Source organism: Gorilla gorilla, chromosome 21 (genome assembly GCF_029281585.2).
Source record: "Gorilla gorilla gorilla isolate KB3781 chromosome 21, NHGRI_mGorGor1-v2.1_pri, whole genome shotgun sequence".
NCBI lineage: Eukaryota > Metazoa > Chordata > Mammalia > Primates > Hominidae > Gorilla > Gorilla gorilla.
Genome location: NC_073245.2, coordinates 28335730 through 28351907, shown reverse-complemented (window position 1 = coordinate 28351907; position 16178 = coordinate 28335730). Strand labels below are relative to the sequence as shown.

Sequence of the window (16178 nt, the reverse complement as noted above, 5' to 3'; positions counted from 1 at the left end):
GTGAGCAGCAGGTGAAGGTAGCATAAGCAAGTGTTTCTTTGGAGCTGTAGGTGTCTTAATCTCTTAACATTTTAAGAAACAGAACAAATAGCTGTCATAATCATGACACTTCCAGGACATCCTTCGTTATCAGATTTTAATTAATAATTAGTTCCAGAATATTTTGGTTCTCATATTTTCCTATAATTATATTATTGGAATAGCCATTCAAATAACTTCCCATCCTCTGGCTTTATTCCAGTAAATCCATTTTTCCATAGCTCCAGAGTGACCTCTCTAAAATGTGTCTACTATTTGAAGCTTTAAGTGGTTTCCCAATGCCTATTAGTTAAAAAGAAAACTAACATGGCTGGTAAGATCTCTCACCATCTGTCTTGTCACTTGGCGCTCTAGCTGAATGTAATGTCACTATTATCTTGTACAAGTCAGCAGCATAGCACTGCATGGTTTCCGTTACCCTTCAAGACAAACCTGCAGCAGGGAAGTGGCAAGAGGCGGCCTCAATTCTGATTGAGGACTGAATACAATTTTTATTCTAATAAGACTGATATTAATCATGTTCTCCTATTTTTACTTTTTTTTCAGCTATTTTCTCTACATGATTTATTATATCTTTATTTCAACAAGTCCTACAGAACACATGGAGTTCACGAACTTGTATGGAAACTGGAGTCTTAAATGTTTGGGGGAATTCATAAAAAGAGCAAAGAAACTTCATGCTATGCTGCATTTACAGAAAGAGCTGTCTGGGGCAAGTTCATTTAATTTTCTCGGAAAAGTTTTATTGAAAATGCCTATAATTATTGTATATCATTTATATACAATGATATAAATTAAAAACTCAGGAATATTGGGTAGAAATAAATCTTCAAGGGTGCCAGTCCAGAATATTAACTTTTAGTTATTAACTTGAACATTAGTTATTGAGTTAATACAGATCATTTGTAAGTGAGATTGTCTCTTAGGAATCATATTCATGGTGGTTAGTCTCCAGAGCAGCTCACAGGTGTCTCCTTACTGCCTTACTCATAGTGTTCCAGAATGTTCTTCCATGAGGTACATGTATTCTGTGTTCCACGCTCCTTGGATGCAGGAGCACAAACACCTCAGTGTGAAGGTTTCCTCTGGAGAAGGAGGTAGGAGTTTTTTCAGCTGTGATCCGGTAGCAGTGACAAGGGTTCACTCAGGGTTCCTGACAGTAACTTGGGGCAAGGGTTCTGGCATCGTGTGTCCTGGCCTCCTTCCTGTAAAGTTCAGGGCTTGTCCTTCCAGGGTAAACTTCTAGAGGCATAGTTCATTGACCTCTCAGACTTCCCTTTAGCAGAAATCTACTTACTACCTCTAGTAGCTGCTAAGAACCTACCCTTCCAGAATTTAAGTTAGGGAGTACTATAAAGTGGGCAACTTAACTTACCTTTTGCAAAGGATAAATATAGCTTGTAACAACACTTTAAAAGTCTTTCATTTTCACTCTCTTTGAAATGCAGTATTTGTCATTAACTGAAGGCGCATATGTATAGGAGTCTATCTTAATTATTATGGCTTACAGTACAACTCTGACATCTTTTAAAGCAAGTCTCCTATTCTTTTTTCTTTTTATGTCCCTTTTTTTTTCTAGTTCATGTTGGATAGGTAATGTGACGACATCATAACAAGGTTCAAGGGTGGCACATCTCACACATGCGTGTGAACACCCCATTGTCACACGAACTACGAAAGGATCTCCCATTGTTCTTTAAGAAAATTTTATTTGCTCTTCTCAGAAATTTTATCTTGTAAATGAACTTTAGTATCCAAATCCACTAAAAATCTCAAGTTAAAAAAAGTTATTGCATTTATAGATCAATATGCACGTAAGAAAAAGGAGGAATTAACATCTTTGAAGTGTTGAATCTTTTATAGAAATCATGTTTGCATTTTTTAAATTATATGTGCTTTTAGAAATATTCTCAGTAAAGTTTTATAATTTTCTTCTTGTAAATCCTAGATATTTTTTCATAGGTTACTTGCTAGGTACTTAAAGTGTTTCCTGATGTCTAAATGACGTATTTTTAATGATGTTGTGTCACTGGCATTTGCAGATATGTAAGAATGTTTTCTTTCTTTCTTATATGGTTTTCTTACCAAAACTCTCCTTTTAAAAATGACTATTTTTAGAGCAATTTTTCAATTTACAGAAAATTTGGGCAAAAAAGGAATTCCCATAACCCCTTCTTCCTTCAGTACAGTTTCGCCTTTTATTAACGTTTTATATTAATGTGGAACATTTGTTACAATTGATGAACCACTATTGAAACCTTATTAACTAAAGTTCATAGTTTACATTAGTGTTCTTTCTTTGTGTTGTAAAGTTCTGTTTTTTGTTTGTTTTGTTTTTGAGACAGTCTCACTTTGTCACCCAGGCTGGAGTGAAGGGATGCAATTACAGCTCACTGCAGCCCCAGCCTTCCGGGCTCAAGGGGTCCTCCCGCCTCAGCCTCCTGAGTAGTTGGGACTCCAGGCATGCACCACCACACCTGGCTAATTTTTGTATTTTTTTGTAGAGTTGGGTTGCCCATGCTAGTCTCAAACTCCCAGGCTCAATCAGTACCACCCCTTAGCCTCCCAAAATGCTGGGATTACAGGAGTGAGCCATCACGCCAGGGAACGATCCACGGGTTTTGACAAACGCATAATGTCACGTACCTGCCATTGCAGTACCATCCAGAAGAGTTTTGCTGCCTTGAAAATCCCATATGCTCCTCCTATTCATCCTTCCCTTCCTCCTCCTGAGTCTCTGGCAACCACTGATCATTTATTGTCTCTACAGTTTTGCCTTTCCCAGAATGCTGTATAGTTGGAATCATAATGTATGCACCCTTTTCAGACTGGCATCTTTCACTTAGGTTTTCAGTTTCTTTCATCGCATATTTTGGAAGATAACATTTGCAGTTGCTGAGGGTTTTATTTATAACTTTATATAACTTCATTATAACATAATTGTAAACCTTATTTCTTTGTTCTAATGGACTGAGTTGGGACCATAATAATGGACATCTTCTGAAGAATTTTTAATTTTCTCATATATTCTAGCATTTCACTATCCAACAAAATGTTTATTCCAGGATTTTGGTTGATTTCATTAATCAGGTAAATATCTTCTCTCTTCCAGTATTTATAAAATTTCTCTGGTCAGGTATGGCATTATTTTGTAAGGGATAATTTTACACTATCTATTAAAATGTTATTTTCTTTTTAAAAGTCAATTCCTTTAGGAAACTACAGTGATAGGTTTTTCTGATGTTGAACTGTCCTTAAACTTCTTGGTAAACCCTAATTGGCTGTGTCAGTCTTTTTACATTGCAGGATTTGTTTCTCTGCTATTTTAGTATATTTATCGTTATGCTAATAAGTAGGATTTAGTTGTTTAGTTGTTTTAGTTGTTCTTGTTGTTTTTAACTAAACAAATGCTTTGCTAACTTTCCACCTTTTCATCTATTTCTGGACCCATTGATTAAACATTGGGATTATAGAGCAAATTAATTTTGGTAAAAATTTTAATAATACCTCAAAGGTATGGTGTCTTTGAGATAATTTTTTGTCTAACTTTTCAATTGTTGTGATTTTGGTTTCTTTTTATTTTTTAACTTGCTTTGTTTAAATTTTGATCAGCTATATTTTCCTAAACATCTATTTTATCTAGATTTTCAAATCTAGAAATATTTGTGTATTTGTGTTTGTGTATGTATATACAATTTTGTAAACATGGAACATATGTTTTTTAAATCTTTTGCAGTGTAATATTTATTTTTCCTGAAATTAATGACTTTTAACTTAATCTGAACTACAAATGATTGTCTGCCTCAGCAATATTGTGGATATTACTGATAAGGCCTACATTTTTATTATACCAATTTGTGTAATACTTTGTCTTTTTTCTTAGGTTTATTTGGCTGATTTTTTCCTAGGTTCTTGATTTGCACACATACTTTTAAAATTTTAGCCTTTCTTGTTCCCATTTAAGGCTAAGAATTGTTTTTTGAGGACACTTGGCTAAGAAGTATTTTCAATTTATAGTGTCACCAATATCTTTAATTTTGAAATCTAATTTCAGATGTGACATTATTAACCCAAGAGATCATGAGAAATTATTAAATTTGTGTGCAGGCAACAAAAACAAAAATAGACAAATGGAACTTAATTAAACTAAAAAGCTTCTGTACACCAAAAAAAAAAAAAAATCAACAGAATAAAATGACAACCTGCAGAATGGGAGAAAATATGTGCAAACTATATATACAACAGGGGATGAATATCCAAACTATATATCCAACAGGGGATGAATATCCAGAATTTATAAGGAACTCAGACTGCTAACAACAGCAAAAATAATCTCATCGAAAACTGGGCTAAGGATATCTATAGACATTTTTCAAAAGATGGCAAACAGGCCAGGCACAGTGGCTCAGGCCCATAATCCCAGCACTTTGGGAGGCTGAGGCAGGCGGATCACCTGAGGTCAGGAATTGGAGACCAGCCTGGCCAACATATAGTGAAACCTCGTCTCTACTAAAAAAATACAAAAATTAGCTGGGCATGGTGGCGCAGGCCTGTAGTCCCAGCTACTTGGGAAACTGAGGCAAGAGAATAGCTTGAACCCGGGAGGTGGAGGCTGCAGTGAGCCGAGATCGCACCACTCTACTCCAGCCTAGGCAACAGAGCGAGACTCCATCTCTCAAAAAAGAAAAAAAAAAAAATAGAGCCACCATATGATCCAGCTGGGTATCTACTCAAAGGAAAAATAATTAAATCAAAAAGATACCTGCACATAGATGTTTATTACAGCACTATTCACAATAGCAAAGATATGGAATCAACCTAAGTTTCCATCAACCCATGATTGGATAAGAATATGTGGTATATATATATGAATACTCTTCAGCCGTAAAAAAGAATGAAATCATGTCTTTTGCAGCAACATAGATGAAACTGGAGGCTATTTTCTTTTTTTTTTTTTTTTTTTTGAGACGGAGTCTCACTCTGCCGCCTAGGCTGGAGTGCAGGGGCGCGATCTCGGCTCACTGCAAGCCCCGCCTCCCGGGTTCACGCCATTCTCATGCCTCAGCCTCCGGAGTAGCTGGGACTACAGGCGCCCGCCAACACGCCCGGCTAATTTTTTTGGTATTTTTAGTAGAGACGGGGTTTCACCACGTTAGCCAGGATGGTCTTGATCTGCTGACCTCGTGATCCGCCCGCCTGGGCCTCCCAAAGTGTTGGGATTACAGGCGTGAGCCACCACGCCTGGCCGGGAGGCTATTTTCTTAAGTGAAATAATTCAGACACAGAAAGACAAATACCACATATTCTCACTTCTAAGTGGGTGTTGAATAATGTGTACACATGGAAGTAGAGTGTGGAATGATAGACAATGGAGACTTAGAAGGGTTGGTGGGGTGGTGAGAAGAGGGTTGGCTGAGGACGATGAGAAAGCACTTAATGGTACAATGTACATTACTCCAGTGATGGATACACTAAAAACACTGACTGCTGTATACAATTTATCTATAACCAAATTATACTTGTACCGCATACATTTATACAAATAAAAAGTAAATTTAACAATTTGTGTATGGATAGATTTTTTTCTTACTGATACTGATTTCCAATTTATTACAGTTTTCTCAGTGAATATGGCTGAAACCATTTGTTTTAGAAAATCTGAAGCAGAAATGTGGACTTATAAATTTTCTTGAGTACAGAAGGCAGGAGAGCCTTGATATTTACACTAACTTAAATACAGGCAGCTTTACCACATACTGTTAAAATATCTAGACACTGCCAAGCGTGGTGGCTTACACCTGTAATGCAGGTACTTTGGGAGGCCAAGGCAGGTGGATCACCAGAGGTCAGGAGTTTGAGACTAGCCTGGCCAACATGGTGAAACCCTGTCTCTACTAAAAATACAAACATTAGCTGGGTGTGGTGGCAGGCGCCTGTAGTCCCAGCTACTCGGGAGGCTGAGAAAGGAGAGTTGCTTGAACCCGGAAGGTGGAGGTTGCAGTGAGTTGAGATCATGCCACTGTACTCCAGCTTCGTGACAGAGCAAGACTCCATCTAAAAAAAAAAAAAGATGGGGTCTCTCTTTGTTACCCAGGCTAGTCTTCAACTCTAGGTCTCAAGGGATCCTCCTGCCTCAGCTTCCCAGAGTGCTGGGATTACAGGAGTGAGCCACTGCGCCTGGCTTATGTATTATCTTTTCCTCTGTTGAAAACAACTGAAAGGCCATTGCTAACATTTTAGGATTTACCAAATGTGTGTAAGTTTTATTTTACATTGATAATTTTAGACCTCAAATACTTTTGTGGCACCAAAAAAAAAGTAAATGCACAGCTCTAGATTGTTTTGTTTTGGTTCTGTTATCCAATCGCCCTGTTTATAAGATTTAGATGGCTACATTTTTTTTTAATTGAGGTAAAATTAATATAGAATTTATCATTTTAAAGTATACAAGTCAGTGGCTTATATACTTTAAAGTGTACATGGCAGTGACAATCACAATGTTCTGCAGCCATCATTGCTATCCAGATCTAGAACATTTTTGCACCCCAAAAAATGACCCTATGCCCATTAAGCAGTCACTCCCTATTTCCCCTTTCCTCCTGGCCCCTGGCAACCACTAATCTTGTCTCTGTGGATTATTCTATTCTGAATATTTCATATAAATGGAATGTAGTTTGTTCTCTTCATTCTAATAATGTGGTGTACTACATTAATTTTCTTACGCTGAATCAGGAACTCACTTGGCTGTGCTGTATAATCCTTTTAATGTACTCCTGGGTTTGGTTTACTAGTATTTTATTGATGATTTTTTCATCTATATCCATAAGGGATATTGGCCTCTATTTTTCTTTCCTTGTGATATGTTTGCCAAAGTTTGCTCTCAGGGTAATTACTGGCCTCATAGAATGAGTTAGGTATTGTTCCCTCCTTTTCTACCTTTTGGAAGAGTTTAAGGAGGATTGCTGTTAATTTTTCTTTAAATGTTTGGTAGAATTCACCATTGAAGCCATGTGGTTTTGAGGTTTTCTTTATTAGGAGATTTTTCGTTACCGACTCAATCTCCTTGCTAGTTATAGCTCTGTTCAGATTTTCTATTTACTCCTGATTAAGTTTTGTTAGTTTGTACATGTCTAGCAATTTGTACATGTCATCTACGTTATCTAATTTCCTGACATACAATTATTCATAATATGCTCTTATAATCTTTATTTCTGTAAGGTCTGCAGTAGTGGCCCCACTTTAATTTCTGATTTTCTGGCCCAGCACAGTGGCTCATGCCTGAAATCCCAGCACTATGGGAGGCCGAGGCAGAAGGATCACCTCAGGTCAGGAGTTCGAGACCACCCTGGCCAACATGGTGAAACCCCATCTCTACTAAAAAAAAATACAAAAATTAGCTGGGCGTGTCATGGGTGCCTGTAATCTCAGCTACTTCGGAGGCTGAGGCAGGAGAATCACTTGAACCCAGGAGAAGGAGGTTGCAGTGAGCCAAGATTGCACCACTACAGTCCAGCCTGGGTGACAGAGTGACACTCTGTCTCAAAAAAAAAAAAAAAAAAGAAAGAAAAAAATTCTGATTTTCATCTCCTTTCTTTTTAATCTTGGTCAATTGAGCTGAAGATTTGTCAACTTTGTTGATTTTTGCAAAGAAGGAACTTTTGGTTTTATTGACTTTTCTATTGTTTTCTATTGTATATTTCTATAATTTCCACTCTGATCTTTCTTCTTTCTTTCCTTCTTGCTCTAAATTGAGTCTGCTTTTTCCTTTTCTAGTTTCCCAGGATCAAAGGTTAAATTATTAATTTGAACTCCTTCTTTTTCTTGTAGGCATTTATAGCTATAAATTTTTTGAGCATTGTTTTTGCTGCATCCCATAAGTTTTGGTATATTGTGTTTTTGTTTCATTCATCTCAAAGCATTTATTGTTTATTTTTATTTTTATTAAAGAATCATTCATTTGTAGCCAGGCGTGGTGGCTCACGCCTGTAATCCCAGCATTTTGGGAGGCCAAGGCAGGCAGATCACTTGAGACCAGGAGTTTAAGACAAGCCTGGCTAACATGGTGAAACCCCATCTCTACTAAAACTACAAAAATTAGCCAGGTGTGGTGGCCCATGCCTGTAATTCCAGCTACTCGTGAGGCTGATGTATGAATGAGAATGGCTTGAACCTGGGAAGTGGATGTTGCAGTGAGCTGAGATTGTGCCACTGCACTCCAGCCTGGGCAACAGAGTGAGACCCTGTTTCCAAAAGAAAAAAATAAAATCATTAATTTGCTTTTAATCTAAAATAGTTTTGATATTTATGCTTCTAAAGTAGAATCAGCCAGAAGGCAAGGGCATGAGGGAAACAATTTTCCACTTCTAACATAAACTCAAATTTGAGATTCCTGTTTCTTTTTTGAGTAAAACCAGTTATTTGCTGTTTATAAGGTTATTTCTGAGTTGCAAAAATTATCTGCCCCCTCCATGTTTATGTAGTTTCTATATTGCTGCATTCAATCTTAGCTGTCATAATCAGACAGAAAGCATAAAGCTTTTTTCTTGCATCTGTGGTAGGGACCTTAGCAGCAGACAGTGACTCCAGTCAAAGCATTTTTAAATTTCCCTTCTGTTTTCTTCTTTTATCCACTGGTTGTTTATGAATGTGTTAATTTCCACATATTTGTGAAATTTCCAGTTTTCCTTCTGTTATTGACTTCTGCTTTCATTTCATTGTGGCCAGACAAGATGCTTTGTGTTATTTCAGCCTTTTTATACCTATTGAAGATAATTTTGCAGCCTAAGAATATTTGAAGAATATTTCATGTGCTCTTGAGAAGCATGTGTAATCTGCTGTTGTTGGGTGAAGTGTTCTACATATGTCTATTAGGTCTAGTTGGTTTACAGTGATACTTAAGTCCTCTGTTTCCTTATTAATCTTCTATCTAGTTGCTCTATAGCTCAATAATCCATTAGTGAAAATGGGGTACTGAAGTCTTCAACTATTATTATAAAATGGGCTGTTTCTGTTTTTAATTTTGTTAATTTTTGTTTCATATATATTATGGGGCTCACACTGTTACACATCTATGTTTATAATTTTTCTAACTTCTTGATGGATTGACTTTTTCATAACATATCACATAACATAAACATATAATATCATTCTTTGTCCCTTGTAACAATTTTTGACTTAAATCTACTTTGTCAGATATTAGGACAGTCACTCCAGCTCTGTCTTGGTTACTATTTCCATGTAATATATGTTTCCTGTCTATTCATTGTCTACCTCTTATGCCTTTGGATCTAAAGTGAGTCTCTTGTAGATAGTACACAGTTGGTTCATATTTTAAAAATTCATTTTAGTGATTTCTCCCTTTTAATTAAATAATTTAATACATTTACACTTAAAATAATTACTGAAGAGGAAGCATTTACTTCTGCCATTTTGGGATTTGTTTTCTATATGGATTATATATTTTTCATTTTTCAATTCCTGCAATACTGCCTTCTTTTGTGTTTTTTATTTATGTATTTATTTATTATTATTATACTTTTAGGGTACATGTGCACAATGTGCAGGTTTGTTACATATGTATACATGTGCCATGTTGGTGTGTTGCACCCATCAACTCGTCATTAGCATTAGGTATATCTCCTAATGCTATCCCTCCCCCCTCCCCCCACCCCACAACAGTCTCCGGAGTGTGATGTTCCCCTTCCTGTGTCCATGTGATCTCACTGTTCAATTCCCACCTAGGAGTGAGAACATGCGGTGTTTGGTTTTTTGTCCTTGCGATAGTTTGCTGAGAATGATGGTTTCCAGTTTCATCCATGTCCCTACAAAGGACATGAACTCTTCATTTTTATGGCTGCATAGTATTCCATGGTGTATATGTGCCACATTTTCTTAATCCAGTCTATCGTTGTTGGACATTTGGGTTGGTTCCAAGTCTTTGCTATTGTGAATAGTGCCGCAATAAACATACGTGTGCATGTGTCTTTATAGCAGCATGATTTATAATCCTTTGAGTATATACCCAGTAATGGGATGGCTGGGTCAAATGGTATTTCTAGTTCTAGATCCCTGAGGAATCGCCACACTGACTTCCACAATGGTTGAACTAGTTTACAGTCCCACCAACAGTGTAAAAGTGTTCCTATTTCTCCACATCCTCTCCAGCACCTGTGGTTTCCTGACTTTTTCATGATCGCCATTTTAACTGGTGTGAGATGGTGTCTCATTGTGGTTTTGATTTGCATTTCTCTGATGGTCAGTGATGATGAGCATTTTTTCATGTGTTTTTTGGCTGCATAAATGTCTTCTTTTGAGAAGTGTCTGTTCACATCCTTTGCCCACTTTTTGATGGGGTTTTTTGTTTTTCTCTTGTAAATTTGTTTGAGTTCATTGTAGATTCTGGATATTAGCCCTTTGTCAGATGAGTAGGTTGCAAAAATTTTCTCCCATTCTGTAGGTTGCCTGTTCACTCTGATGGTAGTTTCTTTTGCTGTGCAGAAGCTCTTTAGTTTAATTAGATCCCATTTGTCAATTTTGGCTTTTGTTGCCATTGCTTTTGGTGTTTTAGACATGAAGTCGTTGCCCATGCCTATGTCCTGAATGGTATTGCCTAGGTTTTCTTCTAGGGTTTTTATGGTTTTTGGTCTAACATGTAAGTCTTTAATCCATCTTGAATTAATTTTTGTATAGGGTGTAAGGAAGGGATCCAGTTTCAGCTTTCTACATATGGCCAGCCAGTTTTCCCAGAACCATTTATTAAATAGGGAATCCTTTCCCCATTGCTTGTTTTTCTCAGGTTTGTCAAAGATCAGATGGTTGTAGATACATGGCATTACTTCTGAGGGCTCTGTTCTGTTCCATTGATCTATATCTCTGTTTTGGTACCAGTACCATGCTGTTTTGGTTACTGTAGCCTTGTAGTATAGTTTGAAGTCAGGTAGCGTGATGCCTCCAGCTTTGTTCTTTTGGCTTAGGATTGACTTGGCGATGCGGGCTCTTTTTTGGTTCCATATGAACTTTAAAGTAGTTTTTTCCAATTCTGTGAAGAAAGTCATTGGTAGCTTGATGGGGATGGTGTTGAATCTATAAATTACCTTGGGCAGTATGGCCATTTTCACGATATTGATTCTTCCTACCCATGAGCATGGAATGTTCTTCCATTTGTTTGTATCCTCTTTTACTTCATTGAGCAGTGGTTTGTAGTTCTCCTTGAAGAGGTCCTTCACATCCCTTGTAAGTTGGATTCTTAGGTATTTGATTCTCTTTGAAGCAATTGTGAATGGGAGTTCACTCATGATTTGGCTCTCTGTCTGTTATTGGTGTATAAGGATGCTTGTGATTTTTGTACATTGATTTTGTCTCCTGAGACTTTGCTGAAGTTGCTTATCAGCTTAAGGAAATTTTGGGCTAAGACGATGGGGTTTTCTAGATACACAATCATGTCATCTGCAAACAGGGACAATTTGACTTCCTCTTTTCCTAATTGTATACCCTTTATTTCCTTCTCCTGCCTAATTGCCCTGGCCAGCACTCCCAACACTGTGTTGAATAGGAGTGGTGAGAGAGGGCATCCCTGTCTTGTGCCAGTTTTCAAAGGGAATGCTTCCAGTTTTTGCCCATTCAGTATGATATTGGCTGTGGGTCTGTCATAGATAGCTCTTATTATTTTGAGATATGTCCCAAAAATCCCTAATTTATTGAGAGTTTTTAGCATGAACGGCTGTTGAATTTTGTCAAAGGCCTTTTCTGCATCTATTGAGATAATCATGTGGTTTTTGTCTTTGGTTTTGTTTATATGCTGGATTACATTTATTGATTTGCGTATGTTGAACCAGCCTTGCATCCCAGGGATGAAGCCCACTTGATCATGGTGGATAAGCTTTTTGATGTGCTGCTGGATTCAGTTTGCCCGTATTTTATTGAGGATTTTTGCATCAATGTTCATCAGGGATATTGGTCTAAAATTCTCTTTTTTGGTTGTGTCTCTGCCAGGCTTTGGTATCAGGATGATGCTGGCCTCATAAAATGAGTTAGGGAGGATTCCCTCTTTTTCTATTGATTGGAATAGTTTCAGAAGGAATGGTACCAGCTCCTCCTTGTACCTCTGGTAGATTTCGGCTGTGAATCCATCTGGTCCTGGATTTTTTTTGGTTGGTAAGCTATTGATTATTCCTACAATTTCAGAGCCTGTTATTGGTCTATTCAGAGATTCAACTTCTTCCTGGTTTAGTCTTGGGAGAGTGTATGTGTCGAGGAATTTATCCATTTCTTCTAGATTTTCTCGTTTATTTGCGTAGAGGTGTTTGTAGTATTCTCTGATGGTAGTTTGTATTTCTGTGGGATTGGTGGTGATATCCCCTTCATCATTTTTTATTGCGTCTATTTGATTCTTCTCTCTTTTCTTCTTTATTAGTCTTGCTAGTGGTCTATCGATTTTGTTGATCTTTTCAAAAAACCAGCTCCTGGATTCATTAATTTTTTGAAGGGTTTTTTGTGTCTCTATTTCCTTCAGTTCTGCTCTGATTTTAGTTATTTCTTGCCTTCTGCTAGCTTTTGAATGTGTTTGCTCTTGCTTTTCTAGTTCTTTTAATTTTGACGTTAGGGTGTCGATTTTGATCTTTCTTGCTTTCCCTTGTGGGTATTTAGTGCTATAAATTTCCCTCTACACACTGCTTTGAATGTGTCCCAGAGATTCTGGTATGTTGTGTCTTTGTTCTCATTGGTTTCAAAGGACATCTTTATTTCTGCCTTCATTTCGTTATGTACCCAGTAGTCATTCAGGTGCAGGTTGTTCAGTTTCCATGTAGTTGAGTGGTTTTGAGTGAGTTTCTTAGTCCTGAGTTCTAGTTTAATTGCACTGTGGTCTGACAGACAGTTTGTTGTAATTTCTGTTCTTTTACATTTGCTGAGGAGTGCTTTACTTCCAACTATGTGGTCAATTTTGCAATAGCTGTGGTGTGGTGCTGAAAAAAATGTATATTCTGTTGATTTGGGGTGGAGAGTTCTGTAGATGTCTATTAGGTCCACTTGCTGTAGAGCTGAGTTCAATTCCTGGGTATCCTTGTTAACTTTCTGTCTCGTTGATCTCTCTAATCTTGACAGTGAGGTATTAAAGTCTCCCATTATTATTGTGTGGGAGCCTAAGTCTCTTTGTAGGTCACTAAGGACTTGCTTTATGAATCTGGGTGCTCCTGTATCGGGTGCATATATATTTAGGATAGTTAGCTCTTCTTGTTGAATTGATCCCTTTACCATTATGTAATGGCCTTCTTTGTCTCTTTTGATCTTTGTTAGTTTAAAGTCTGTTTTATCAGAGACTAGTATTGCAACCTCTGCCTTTTTTTGTTTTCCATTTGCTTGGTAGATCTTCCTCCATCCCTTTATTTTGAGCCTATGTGTGTCTCTGCACGTGAGATGGGTTTCCTGAATACAGCACACTGATGGGTCTTGACTCTTTATCCGATTTGCCAGTCTGTTTCTTTTAATTGGAGCATTTAGCCCATTTACATTTAAAGTTTATATTGTTATGCGTGTATTTGATCCTGTCATTATGATGTTAGCTGGTTATTTTGCTCGTTAGTTGATGCAGTTTTCTTCCTAGACTTGATGGTCTTTACATTTTGGCATGTTTTTGCAGTGGCTGGTACCGGTTGTTCCTTTCCATGTTTAGTGCTTCCTTCAGGAGCTCTTTTAGGGCAGGCCTGGTGGTGATAAAATCTCTCAGCATTTGCTTGTCTGTAAAGTATTTTATTTCTCCTTCACTTATGAAGCTTAGTTTGGCTGGATATGAAATTCCGGGCTGAAAATTCTTTTCTTTAAGAATGTTGAATATTGGCCCCCACTCTCTTCTGGCTTGTAGAGTTTCTGCCGAGAGATCAGCTGTTAGTCTGATGGGCTTCCCTTTGTGGGTAACCCGACCTTTCTCTCTGGCTGCCCTTAACATTTTTTCCTTCATTTCAATGTTGACGAATCTGACAATTATGTGTCTTGGAGTTGCTCTTCTCGAGGAGTATCTTTGTGGCATTCTCTGTATTTCCTGAATCTGAATTTTTGCCTGCCTTGCTAGATTGGGAAGTTCTCCTGGATAATATCCTGCAGAGTGTTTTCCGACTTGGTTCCATTCTCCCCATCACTTTCAGGTACACCAATCAGACTTAGATTTGGTCTTTTCACATAGTCCCATATTTCTTGGAGGCTTTTTTCATTTCTTTTTATTCTTTTTTCTCTAATCTTCCCTTCTCACTTCATTTCATTCATTTTGTCTTCCATCACTGATACCCTTTCTTCCAGTTGATCGCATCAGCTCCTGAGGCTTCTGCATTCTTCACGTAGTTCTCAACCTTGGCTTTCAGCTCCATCAGCTCCTTTAAGGACTTCTCTGCGTTAGTTATTCTAGTTATCCATTCATCGAATTTTTTTTCAAAGTTTTTAACTTCTTTGCCATTGGTTTGAATTTCCTCCTGTAGCTCGGAGTAGTTTGATCGTCTGAAGCCTTCTTCTCTCAGCTCGTCAAAGTCATTCTCCGTCCAGCTTTGTTCCGTTGCTGGTGAGGAGCTGCGTTCCTTTGGAGGAGGAGAGGTGCTCTGCTTTTTAGAGTTCCCAGTTTTTCTGCTCTGTTTTTCCCCCATCTTTGTGGCTTTATCTACTTTTGGTCTTTGATGATGGTGACGTACAGAAGGGTTTTTGGTGTGGATGTCCTTTCCGTTTGTTAGTTTTCCTTCTAACAGACAGGAAGGACCCTCAGCTGCAGGTCTGTTGGAGTTTGCTAGAGGTCCACTCCAGACCCTGTTTGCCTGGGTATCAGCAGCGGTGGCTGTAGAACAGCAGATCTTGGTGAACTGCAAATGCTGCTGCTTGATCGTTCCTCTGAAAGTTTTGTCTCAGAGGAGTAACCGGCCATGTGAGGTGTCAGTCTGCCCCTACTGGGGGGTGCCTCCCAGTTATGCTGCTCGGGGGTCAAGGACCCGCTTGAGGAGGCAGTCTGCCAGTTCTCAGATCTCCAGCTGCGTGCTGGGAAAACCACTACTCTCTTCAAAGCTGTCAGACAGGGACATTTAAGTCTGCAGAGGTTACTGCTGTCTTTTTGTTTGTCTGTGCCCTACCCCCAGAGGTGGAGCCTACAGAGGCAGGCAGGCCTCCTTGAGCTGTGGTGGGCTCCACCCAGTTTGAGCTTCCCAACTGCTTTGTTTGCCTAATCAAGCCTGGGCAATGGCAGACGCCTCCCCCCAGCCTCGCTGCCACCTTGCAGTTTGATCTCAGACTGCTGTGCTAGCAATCAGAGAGACTCCGTGGGTGTAGGACCCTCCGAGCCATGAGCGGGATATAATCTCCTGGTGTGCCGTTTTTTAAGCCCATTGGGAAAGCACAGTATTAGGGTGGGAGTGACCCGATTTTCCAGGTGCTGTCTGTCACCGCTTTCTTTGACTAGGAAAGGGAACTCCCTGACCCCTTGCGCTTCCTGAGTGAGGCAATGCCTCACCCTGCTTTGGCTGGCACACAGTGCACTGCACCCACTGTCCTGCACCCATTGTCTGGCACTCCCTAGTGAGATGAGCCCAGTACCTCAGATGGAAATGCAGAAATCATCCGTCTTCTGTGTCGCTCATGCTGGGAGCTGTAGACTGGAGCTGTTCCTATTCGGCCATCTTGGCTCCACCCTCCGTCTCTCCCTTTTGTGTTTAATTGATGTTTTTAAGTGTATCATTTTGTATAAAAATTATCCACGCATGGTGGCACATGCCTATAATCCCAGCTTCTTGGGAGGCTGAAGCAGGAGAATCACTTGAACCTGGGAGGTGGAGTTTGCAGTGAGCTGAGATTGTGGCTACTGCACTCCAGCCTGGGCAAGAGTGAGACTCTGTCTCAAAAAAAAAAAAATTGTATCAATTTGATTTCTTCTCTTTGCTTTTTCTCATTATCTTTTTAGTTATTTTCTTCATTGTTACTCTGGGAATTACAATTGTCATCTTAAATTTGTAGCACTCTAGTTTAAATATATACCAACTTACTTTCAATAGTATATAAAAATTCTGCTCCTATACAGCTTTGTCCCCTCCTTACATTGTTACTGCCACAAATTACATCTTCATATATTGTGTGCCAATTAACATTGGTTTATAATGATTATTTACACATTTGTC

At 38.6% G+C, this 16178-nt stretch overlaps 1 long non-coding RNA gene and 1 other non-coding gene across 2 annotated transcripts in view; one reads left to right on the top strand and one right to left on the bottom strand.

Moving 5' to 3' along the window:
- LOC134757807 (uncharacterized) overlaps positions 1–16178 on the top strand; it is a 51705-nt gene that overhangs the window by 16106 nt on the left and 19421 nt on the right. The window lies entirely within an intron of this gene.
- LOC115931790 (small nucleolar RNA U13) lies at positions 1623–1722 on the bottom strand. Its single transcript, XR_004068241.2, has one exon. It is a non-coding gene; the product is annotated as a small nucleolar RNA U13 (small nucleolar RNA).